This window comes from Psammomys obesus, unplaced genomic scaffold, assembly GCF_907164565.1.
Source record: "Psammomys obesus unplaced genomic scaffold, mPsaObe1.curated_primary_1811, whole genome shotgun sequence".
Classification (NCBI taxonomy): domain Eukaryota; kingdom Metazoa; phylum Chordata; class Mammalia; order Rodentia; family Muridae; genus Psammomys; species Psammomys obesus.
The window spans coordinates 1,159,132-1,170,762 of NW_026596166.1; positions in this window are offsets into that span (position 1 = coordinate 1,159,132).

The window sequence follows — 11,631 nt, forward strand, 5'->3', positions numbered from 1 at the left end:
TTTTTTTTTTTTTTTTTTTTTTTTTTTTTTTTTTTTTGGCTTTTCCAGACACGGTTTCTCTGTGTAGCCTTGGCTGTCCTAGACTCTCTTTGTAGACCAGGCTGGCCTCAAACTCACAGAGATCGGCCGCCTCTGCTTTCCCAAGTGCTGGGATTACAGGCGTGCACCACCGCACACACAGAAGGCAAGATTATTGTAAATTTCAAGCCATAGTCTACAAAACAAGTTTCAGGCTAGCCAGGGCTACCTAGTGAGACCTCACTCAAAAACATCGTAGAAAAGAATTTTTAATAAGTTATAATGAGGAAACTAAAACAAAACAAACAAACAAAACCCAAAATGAAAACAGGATAATTCATGAAGTCTCTGTCACCCGCCTTTCACAGTTGCCAGTTCATGGCCAAGTTTGTTTCATTATTGCTCCTATTTTTTTTAAATACCTCTCAAACAGGATTTAAAAAAAAAAAATAGCTTCTGGTCACAGCTTCATCAACAGAAGAAAATTATGTGTGTGTTCAATAGAGTAGAGTATTAAAACCCATCATAATTATCTTTAGTGTCTAGTTCTGGTTAATTCCAAGAGATGAATAAAAACAACCCGCTTTAATTATTAAGGGCTGCCCACTGCATATTGTTTGACATCTATTATTTATTTTATGGGGGAAGGGCACACATACCATGCTAAGTTCATGAGTATCAGAAGACAAACTGTGAGATAGCCCCTTTTTCTACTCCGTGGGTCCTGGGCACACACTCAGGCAGTAAGGTTCAGCAGCTGGAGCCTGTATCCACAGCCATCTCCCTCCCCCCTCCCCCTCCCCCCCCCCTTACATTTGGTTTGAGACTGATCTCACTGTGTAGCCCCAGCTGCTCTGGAATTTGCTCATGTAGACCAGGCTAGCCTGGTCATAAAGGCCTGCACCAGCACACGCACACAGCCTCGCATTTTTAGTAGTTTTTGGTCATCTGTTACTAACCACTATTTATTAGATGCACACAGCTTTATGGATGCTTCCAGGCTGGTTTTTATTGAACACTTAGGTTAGAAATAGATCCAGAGAGAGACTCTTTCATCCTCAGACGTGCTGGTGAAAAATCTGCTTCCTATTTACTTGTAGACTGAGAACATGGCCTGAACAGCAATGGTCTCAAAAATCCACCAGCCCTCAGCAAGGAGGGGAAAGAATGAAAACACTACGCCAGCCTTTGCTGAAGATAAGTGTATGCCCTAACCCTCCATCGGGGTGCCCGGACAGTAGTTCAACTCAAAGCATGGGGTTCACACCATGGGGCCCAGCTCCTGCCCTTTTACTCAGGAGACACAGGAAACTTCCAGGCTCCCTGCACTGTGCCTGTTCCCACCAAAGTACTTTTTGTTTTGTTTTGTTTTGTTTTGTTTTGTTTTGTTTCCATACAGGGTTTCTCTGCGTAGCCCTGGCTGTCCTGGAACTCACTCCATAGAACAGGCTGTCCTGGAACTCAGAGATCCAGCGGCCTCTGCTTCTTGAGTGCTGGGACTAAAGGTATGTGTCATCACCGCCCAGTAAAGCTACATTCTTTACTTGGGGGTTAAAGAACAAGGAGATTCTTTGGAGAAAGGTTGGGTTTCGTTTCGTTTTGTTTTTGTAATGTAGTATTTTTAATTTTTTTTTTTTTCTTTTCTTCGTTTCTTTTTTGAGACAGGCTCTTGCTATATATCCCTGGCTGGCCTGCAACTCCCAATGTAGACAGGATTGGCCTTGAACTTGTGGCAGTCTTCCTGCTTCTGCCTCTGGAATGCTCACAAACGGAGCTGTACACAGTGAAGTGCACCGATCTTCAGCAATGAACCGGAGCCAAAATTCCTGTGGGTTTTCTTTTTTTACATCACAAGCCTGTGGGACCCAACCCAAGACAAGAAGCGCTCCTTCCACCCCAAGGCACTCTCTGCGTCCTTTCCTGTCCCTACCCTGTGCCCCACTCCAGCCTGCCAGGAAACTGCTCTGCTCTCTTGTCCAGTGCCAGCAATTCTCCAGCCTGTTCTCTGACTGATAATGCAGAGCCTCCTGGTTTCCTGTGCTCTAAGGCCAGGTGAGCCCAGGAAGGCCTGTTGTGCAGATGACAGCTTCACAAGAACACCACCTAGTGAGACCAGGTGTCCCCACTGTCCTGACTGTGAGGGGACATGCTCCAGGCCTTGACCTTGAGTCTCCCTACCTTTCACACTGAGCACTGAGCATAGAAACTCAGTATCCAGAGTTGGAGAGGCAAAATAAGCTAGGAATGGAGTCTACTACCCTGAATTTTAGTCTTCTGCTAGCTGTGAAACCTCCTTCAGCCCCACTCCTGGCCCTCCCCATTTCTTCTTCTCTAAAATGGCATTATAACGAAGACTTTGTCAGAAGCTGTAATCCCACAGGTACCGTAAAAGCACAAGGAGCCATTACCGTCGCCATAATAAATTTCCACATCCTGTAAGGGCTGCAGCCCAGAAACTGCTAATCTGGGTAGCTTAGGATGGTTTCTAGCTACAGACTTCAAAGTGAGGGACCTGGAGTTCTCCGGGAACCCCTGGAAGGCTTTGATATAGCCTCTTCGCTACTTTAATCGCAATTATTATTTACCGAGAGCTCATTGTGTGCCTAGTAAAGCACTTAAAATTGAATATGCCGAAGCTGAGCATGGCGGCGCAGGCCTATAATTTCAGGAGTTGGGAAGTGTAGGCAGGGAAATCAACTACACGGTGAAATCTATATGAGGCCCTGTCTCCACAGGGAATAAACGATTCTCCTAACAAATCTTCATAGGTCCTGCTTGTCTGCCATTGTTCAGATACACAGGAGTTTAAGTGACATGTCCAAAGTCATGTAGCCATGATAGACCAACAGGGGGAGGTGATAGGCCTAGAGTTTGAACCAAGAATTATGGTTCTGTACCCTTCAGTCTTCTTTTGAAAATTTTTTTTAGATTCTGTTTTCGGTGCATGTTTTGCCTGTGTACATGGAAGTACACCGTTCACAAGCTTATTGCCTGTGGAGGAGGTCAGAAGAGGGTGTCGGATCCCCTGGAATTACAGATTATTGTGAACCACCACGTGGGTGCTGGGAATTGAATGCAGGTCCTCTGGAAGAGCGGTCAGTGCCCTTAACCACTGAGCTATCGCCCCAGCCCCTGCACACTTCAGTCTCATCCTGAGGGAGCCTAAGATCTCTGTCACGAAAGAGAACTAATATCTGCCTTGGGTAATTGAAACACTCTGTGAGAGAGTTTGGCACAGGCTAATGTCTGCAAACGCTGTCTTCCCTTTACACCACGTGTGCGGGGGGGGGGGGGGGATTTGGAGGGATGGCTACTGATCTCTCAATGGCTTCCAGGCACCGCTGACGATAATGCATGACAGCACGATCAGAGGTTCCCTGGTGCAAACACTTAGCACTTCACCAGGCTTGCAAGTCCAGCCCACCCTAAACGCTTACAGTTAAACATTCTACGGCGTGATGGAATAAAAAGAACGCCCAGTGTGTCTGCTGGAACTGTAAGTTCTTTTCTTTAAAGATTTTATTTAAGTTTTTTAAGAATTTCATACAGGAGTACTATATGGTTTTTTTTCTCTCTTTTCCTTCTACATTTCTGCAACTTCTATGCTGTTTATAATAATAATGTTCTTTTTAGGGGGTTCAGCATGTATTCGTACATTCGTGTGTGTGTGTGTGTGTATGTGTGTGTGTGTGTGATTGGATCTAAAGCTTTGCACTGCTAAGCATGTGCTCTGAGCCATTTAAAACATCTTAATTGGGGCTGGAGAGGTGGCTCAGTGGTTAAGAGCACTGTCCGCTCTTCCAAGTGGACCCGGGTTCAATTCCCAGCACCCACATGGCAGCTCACAACTGTCTGCAATGCCAATTCCAAGGGATCTGATGCCTTCACACTAACGCACATAAAATAAGATTAAATAAATAAGAAAAAAGATATATTCCCTTTGTATTATGTCCTTTAGGAAAAAAAAAAAAAAAAACCCTTAATAGAATTCATTCAACCATTCATTCATCCCTCCGGTTTCACTTTGCTTTGCTTTTTCAGTGCTGGGGACTGAACCTGGCCATGCACCTGTTATGCAGGCATCCTGCCCCTGGGGTTCATCTGTGGCCCAATCTTACACATACAGTAACCCGGTAAAAACCCACGCTAGTGCCACAGTCACAGTACAGAGCCCGCATCACCCCAGAGGCCTCCCTGTACCCTCAGTGGACCCAACCTGTAGGGCTACTAGGCTCTCTTCTTTCTCTCCAAACTGCTACACCATCTCTTTCTGGACTATTATATTTATATCCTTCAGAGTCCCAGACCACACCCTTCCCAGGCTGCACGAGGCAGGCCATCACCAGCTGGCAAAGAACACGCCCTGCAGGAGACAGTTATCATCTGTGGACAAACTAAAGCCCAAACTAAAATCCCACACTTGGGATTAGAACAAAAACATATTTATATAACATAACTGATTTTTTTTAATTTACATATGAGTACTTTATTTACACAGATGCCTTCATGACAGAAGAGAGCATTAGATCCCATTATAGATGGTTGTAAGCCACCATGTGGTGGCTGGGAATTGAACCCAGGACAGTGCTCTTAACCACTGAGCCATCTCTCCAGCCCCACATAACTGAGTTTAAAAAAAAAAAAAAAATCAAAATTTCCATTCTTCCTCTGAGAGAAATAAATACGAGTGAATTGTCAAGTCACAATCATTAGCATATAGGCAGCCCTGCTAGTCTGCCTCTAGGTTGCTTGGCAACCTGATGTCATCACCTGCCGCCTGTGAGATAAAGGCTGTGGTCCTGCAGTCCTGCGCTCTTCTCTTGCATTCTCTGCCGGTCCCTCTGTCTGTCTGTCTCCCTCCCGCTTTGCTGTCAAACACACTGTCCATTTGTTGCTCTCATGGCTCACTCAGACTAACTCCTCTCCCTCTCTCCCCTGCCCTTTCTGTAATAAACTTCCCTGTACCACACCTGTTGTGTGATGTACTGTTTATATCATAACACTATCGATAGTTCATATTATAGAAAACTGCAAAATTGCTTTCGAAAGTGGTTGTACCATTTCACACGCCTACTAACTTCATATCCTTGCCCAGACTTTGTGCTATTGGTAGCTTTGGAATAGGTAGGTAGCAGTGTTTCTTGTGGTTAAAATTTACTGTCCTATAACCTGGTGTCTACTGAGTCTGAGGATCTTTGCACATTCATCTCTTCCATATATCTTCCCAGAGATGTGTTTGCTCAAAACTTAACCTACTAACACAGAAGTCAAGGGGCTGGAAGATGGCTCAGAGCACTTGCCTCCAGGTCTGAGCATCTAGAAAGGACAAATCTGAGCAATGTACAATGATTAATGAAGCCCACTGTGTAGCATGTTAACTACATAGCATGTGATTATATACCAGTAAAAATAAAAAAGCTTTTGTGCTTGGCGGTATGCGCCTTTAATGCCGGCATTAGGCAGTGTGGTGGTTGATTTGAATAGGAATGCCCCCCCCCCCCACACACACACACTCCTGTGTTTGACTGCTTGGCCCATAGGGAGCAGCACCATCAGGAGGTGTGGTGTTGCTGGAGGAAGTGTGTCACTGTGGTGGGCGGGCTTTTGCGTCTCCTGTGCTCAAGCTATGCCCAGTGTGAAACACAGTCTCCTTCTGCTGCCTGTGGATCAAAATGTAGAACTCTCAGCTCCCTCTCCAACACCGTGAATGCCCAGATGCTGCCATGAAACTGTAAGCCAACCCCCCACTAAATGCTTTTCCTGGAGGGATGGCTCAGAGGTTAGGAGCACTGACTGCTCTTCTAGAGGACCCAGGTTCAACTCCCAACACCCACATGGCAGTTTGTAACTGTAACTCCAAGATCTGTCACCCTCACACAGACATACATAAAGATAGAACACCAATGCCTATTAAAAAAAAAAAAAAAGTTAGCGCCAGGCCAGCCAGGGCTACATAGTGAGACCATGTCTTCAGTTGCTCCGTCATACACTCTTCTCTCTCAGATACCTGGCCTCAGCTGGCCTTGAGCTCACAACCTTCCTGCCTTGGCTCCAGAGTGTTGGAATTAACACCTCCCTTTCCAGTCTGTTCACCTTTTGTTTCTCATCTGCACCTTTGAGCTGTCTGAGATGACATTAAAATATTGAAAGGAGGGGCGAGAGGGATGACTCAAAGGTTAAGAGCCCTTCAAGAGGACCTGAGTTCAATCTCCAGCACCTACATGGCGGTTCACAACTGTCTTTAATTCCAGCTCCAGGGGATCCGACACCCCCACACAGACATACATGCTAGTAAAACACCAAGGCACTTTGAAGATAAAAATTGTCAAGAAGTGAGAAAGGCATATTACTTTTCTCTTTTCTCGGTCTTTAGGGAAAAGTAATAGGTATTATGTTATAGAGCGCTTTTAGCCAGTGAGTAAGACCCTTCCACATTTAGTTTGCTGAGTAGCTTTTAAGTTTTGCCAGGCACTATATGTGCGTGTGTGTGTGTGTGTGTGTGTGTGTGTGTGTGTGTGCGCGTGTGTAGTTCTACTGAGATGATTATACAATTTTTAAGACTTGTGCTGCTATGGTAAGTTCTGATGATTGATTCTCCATGGTGAACCAGGATCCCTGCCTCGCATAAATTTGGCTTGGTGGTGCCTCATTTCCCTTTCTCTCTATTGATAAATTTGATTAGCCAAAATGTAGTTAAGTAGCCCGTGTCTGTGTTCATTATAGATTCACTTTGTTCTTGTAATCTTATAATCCAATGTTTTGTCTGATTTGGGTATTCACCTAAGGCTAGTCTTTAAGATGAACTGAGACCCGACATTTTCTCAAGAACTTTAATCCCCTTCCTTCCTTCCTTCCTTACTTTCTTCCTTCCTTCCTTCCGTTTGTTATTTTTTGAGGTAGGGTTTCTCTTTGTAGCCTTGGGTGTCCTGGACTTGCTTTGTAGACCAGGCTGGCCTCAAACTCACAGAGATCCACCTGCCTCTACCTTCCTGAGTGCTGGGATCTCAGGTGTGCCCCACCACCTGGCTTCTATTTCTTTCTTTAGTTTAGGCAGAAATTACCGCTGAAGCCAGGTAGACCTGGGGCTTTCTTTGATGAAAGACAAATTAAAACAATTTTTTTAATAATTTATTTTTATTTTATGTATATTGATGTTCTAGTGCTTGTGTGTGTGTATGAGGGTGTCAGATCCTCTGGAACTGGAGTTACAGACACTTGTGAGCTGCCATGTGGGTGCTGGGACTTGAACCCAGGTCCTTTGGAAGAGCACTCAGTGCTCTTAACCACTTAGTTATCACTCCAGCCCTGAGGGAAGACCTTTCTTTTTGAAAATTAATTTAAACCTTTTTTTTTTTCTTTCCAACACAGGGTTTCTTTATGTAGCCCTAGCTATCCTGGAACTATCTATGTAGACCAAACTTGCCTCCAACTCACAGACATCCACCTGCCTCCGCCTCCCAAATGCCTGCACCACTACTTCTTGACAACTTTTTTTTTTTTTAACTGAAATCAATTTCACATAACACAAAAACCATTATTTTAACCATTTCGGAGGTGTCTACTGGACTCATGGTGTTGCTTGGCCCTCACCATGACCTCATTCCCATCACTCCAGAAAGGAGCTTCCCACCTCTCCCACTCCCAGTTAAATACTCTGCCTCTGTGGAAATCACACAGGGCACGGGCTCTGATGTCTGGCTCCTTTCACTTTGCGTTACCCAAGGCCCTTCCCTGTGTTCCAGGCATCGATACCTCATCCCCTGCACTGCTGACTAGTATTTCAGTGGGTGAAAAGCCCACATGTTGCTTCTCTGCTCATCAGCTGCTGAGAACTAGAACGCCCTCCGTTTTTTTTTTTTTTTTTTGTCCATTATAAATAACGCTGCTATGAGCATTTATATATAACTTTTTGTGTGATTTCATTGCTTTTGGGTGTGTACCAAGAAGTGGAATTTCACATATGACAACTCTGAGTTTTCTTATTTTCATGTGCCTATGTGTGTGCGCGTGTGTGCATTGCGTGTGCCAGAGGAGTCCACAAGAAGGGGTCACAGATCCCCTGGAGCTGGAGTTACAAATGCCTGTGAGCCAGGCAGCATGGATGCTGAGAACCAAACTCAGATTCTCCGCAAGAGCAAGAAGTGCTCTTAATAACTTAGCCACTCCATTTTTCTTTCTTTCAGGAAATTAGAGCCGGTTATGGCTATAATCCTAGCACTTGGGAGCCTGAGGTGGGCAGATCCCAAGTTTGATGCCGGGGTGGGCTCTCTATATAGGCACTATATATATGACTCCATATGTATGCACTGTGATTGTTCTACCGAGTGTGGAATGGGGTAGCGCATGCCTTACGCTGAATGCCTCTAACATAATGATCTGTGTCACTGAAGCCTCTTCTTATTTGCCTATTAGGTTTCTTTTATATCTTCTTTGGAATAACATCTATGCAAATCCTTTCCTGGATTTATTTTTGTTTAATTTGTGGTTTTTTGTTTGTTTTTGGTTTGTTTTTGGTTTGTTTTGTATTTTGTTTTTGTGGTGGTGATGTGGTTTTTGAGACAGCATCTCCTGTAGCTCATGGCCTCGAACTTGTTATGTAGTTGACCTTGAATTGCTGGTGCTCCTGCTTCCTTCCAGCTTCTAGGTTCTGGGATCATGATTACAGAGATCCCTGTCATTCCTAGTCTCTGAGCTGGAACCCAGGGCTCTGTGCCCTTAGCAGGGACCCCGCTTCTGTCTTTTATTGTGGAGTTGTAGATGTTCCTCCCATTTTGTGGATGCGAGACCCTTCATGGATGTGCGATTTGTAAATACCTTGTCCAAACTGATGGGTAGATTTGTTTTTTGAGACAGGGCCTCATGTCTCCCAGGCCAACCTTAACCTCTGATCAAGCTAAAGATTACCCTGAGCTCCTGATCGCTCTCCTCCGCCTCCCGAGAGCTGGGATGGCAGACATCAGTAACAGCAGGATGTCTGCAGTGCTGGGAAAGCCTTGTGTGTGCTCAGTCTGCCAACTGAGCTACGTCCACAGCTTTATTTTACTTCCCCGTAATGAGGGTTGTTGTTGTTGTTGTTTCTAAGTTCTTTTGCTTTGGGTGTTGTATAGAAACTGTTGGTTAGGGCCGGAGAGACGGCTCAGTGGCTGAGAGCACTCCTTGCTCTTGCAGAGAATGCGAGTTCAGGTCCCGGCACCCATCGGTAGTTCACAACCATCTGCAACTCCAGCTGCAGAGCTTCTGACACCCTCTCCCGATCTCCCAGGGCACACGGCATTCTTGTAGTACACAGGTATACGTGCAGGCAAAATACTCAGGCAAACAAGAACTCACATACGTAAAAATAATTGTGAAAGAATAAAATATTAAAAAAAACAACCTGATATGCAGATGTATCGTGTAGGCCAGTATCACAGATTTAGCCCATTTTTCACAACAGCCCAGTTTCACTAAAATATATGCCTGTGTTTTGTGCTATGAATGTTATGGATCTACGGGTCAGCAAGATGGGTCAAAGGGGAAAGGCACCTGCCACTATTCCTGAGGGCCTGAATTGGACACCTGGGCCTCCACGGTAGGAGCAGAGATCTGACTTCTGACCCCCCCCATGTGCACTGTAGTGTCTTGCCCCCACACACACCCACAAAGTAGAGCAAGTACAATGTTAAAAAGTGGAATTTTAGCCGGGTGGCAGTGGCCGCAACGGCAGTGCCAGCTCATGCCTTTAATCCCAGCACTCAGAGGGCAGAGGCAGGCAGATTTCTGAGCTCGAGGCCCAGGGCTACACAGAGAAACCCTGTCTCAAAAAACAAAAACAAGCAACGAAAAAAGCCTGGTGGCGGTGGCGGTGGCGGTGGCGGTGGCATGTACCTTTGATCCTAGCACACGGGGAGGCAGGGGCAGCCTGGTCTACAGAGTGAGTTCCAGGACAGCCAGGGTTATACAGGGAAACCCTGTCTGAGAAACCAGAAGAGAGAGAGAGAGAGAGAGAGAGAGAAGAAAAATGGGGTTGGGGTGATTGTAAACATTTGGCTCCTACTTTTAAGTATTTGGCCCATTTTGAGTTTGCTTGTGTATATGGTCTGATCCACAGAGTCTTCTGTGTGTACATTGTCCAGCAGCTCGGCTACCTTTATTTTTTTTTTCTCTAAAAAATTTTATCACATTTATTTATTTTTGTGGGTGTTTGTATGAGGGCATGCCCGTGCCACACTGCACATCTGGATATCAGAGGACAACTTGTGGACTTAATTCTCTCATCTACCTTGTGCATCTTGTTTAGTTTTGGGTTTTGGTTTTTTGAGATAGGGTTTGTCTGTGTAGCCTTGGCTGTTCTGGACTCACTTTGTAAACCATTTAGAGGTTGGCCTTGAACTCACAGAGATGTGCCTGCCTCTGCCTCCCTGGGTGCTGGGATTACAGGCATGCACCACCGAACCCAGCTTTAGACCAAGTCTTTAAATCAGTAAGTATTAACTTCCAACTTTGTACTTTTTCTTCAAAATTGCAGTACTTTTTCTGGTTCCTTTGCGTTTCCATATGGAATTTTAAGACCAGCCTGTCCCAAATGTCTGCAAAAGAATGCCATTGTTACTTGGGCAGAACTGTAAGTGGATATGGGAGCATTGTGAACTTAAGAGCAGTGACACTTCACCCAGTGGACATGGCGGAGCTCTCCAGTCATTTTGTTCTTTACTTTCTTTGAGCCATGCTTGCAGATTTGAACTCGAACTTCTCCAGAAGTAGTTTTAACCACAAGTTCAGTTTTTCCAATAGATACTGAGCTCTTTAGATTTTTCTGTTGCTTCTTGGGTAAGCTATGGTGTTTGTACAGCATTTGTCCTTACTATCTGTCTTTGTTTTCAGTGTCTGTGTGGTCTGCATTGATAACTTTAGTTTTATTTCTGATGGTAATACTGTATTTCTTTCTTCTTTTCTTCCTTCCTTCCTTTGCTGTACTGGAGATTCAGCCTTAAGGCTTTGTACATACTATGCAAGTGCTGAAGGACTTGAGCTATCCCCAGCCCTTTTATTCTTTTCCCTTTTGTTTTTGTTTTTTTTTTAACTGTATTTCATTTTATGTGTAAATGTCTGTTGGCCTTGAACTCAGAGATCTGCCTGCCTCTGCCTCCTGAGTGCAGCGATTAAAGTATGTACTGCCATGACTAGATGTTATATCTTTGGGGACGGCGTTTGGTATATATATGTATGTATTGTTTGCTTGCATTTATGTATACATACCACATGCATGCAAGTGCCCACAGCGGCCAGAAGAGGATGTTAGACCCCTTAGAACTGGGGTTACTGATAGTTATGAGCGGCCATTTATGAGCCTGGGACCTCTGAAAGAGCAGTCAGTGCTCTTGGCATTGAGCTCTCTCTCCATCCAGTCCCCTCACCTCCCTTCCTTCCTTCCTTCCTTCCTTCCTTCCTTCCTTCCTTCCCTCCCTCCCTCCCTCCCTCCCTCCCTCCTTTCCTCCTTCCCTCCCTCCTTTCCTCCTTCCCTCCTTCCCTCCTTCCCTTCTTCCCTCCTTCCTTCCTTCCCTCCTTCCCTTCCTTCCCTCCTTCCTTCCTTCCCTCCCTCCCTCCCTCCTTTCTTCCTTCCTCTCTGTCTCT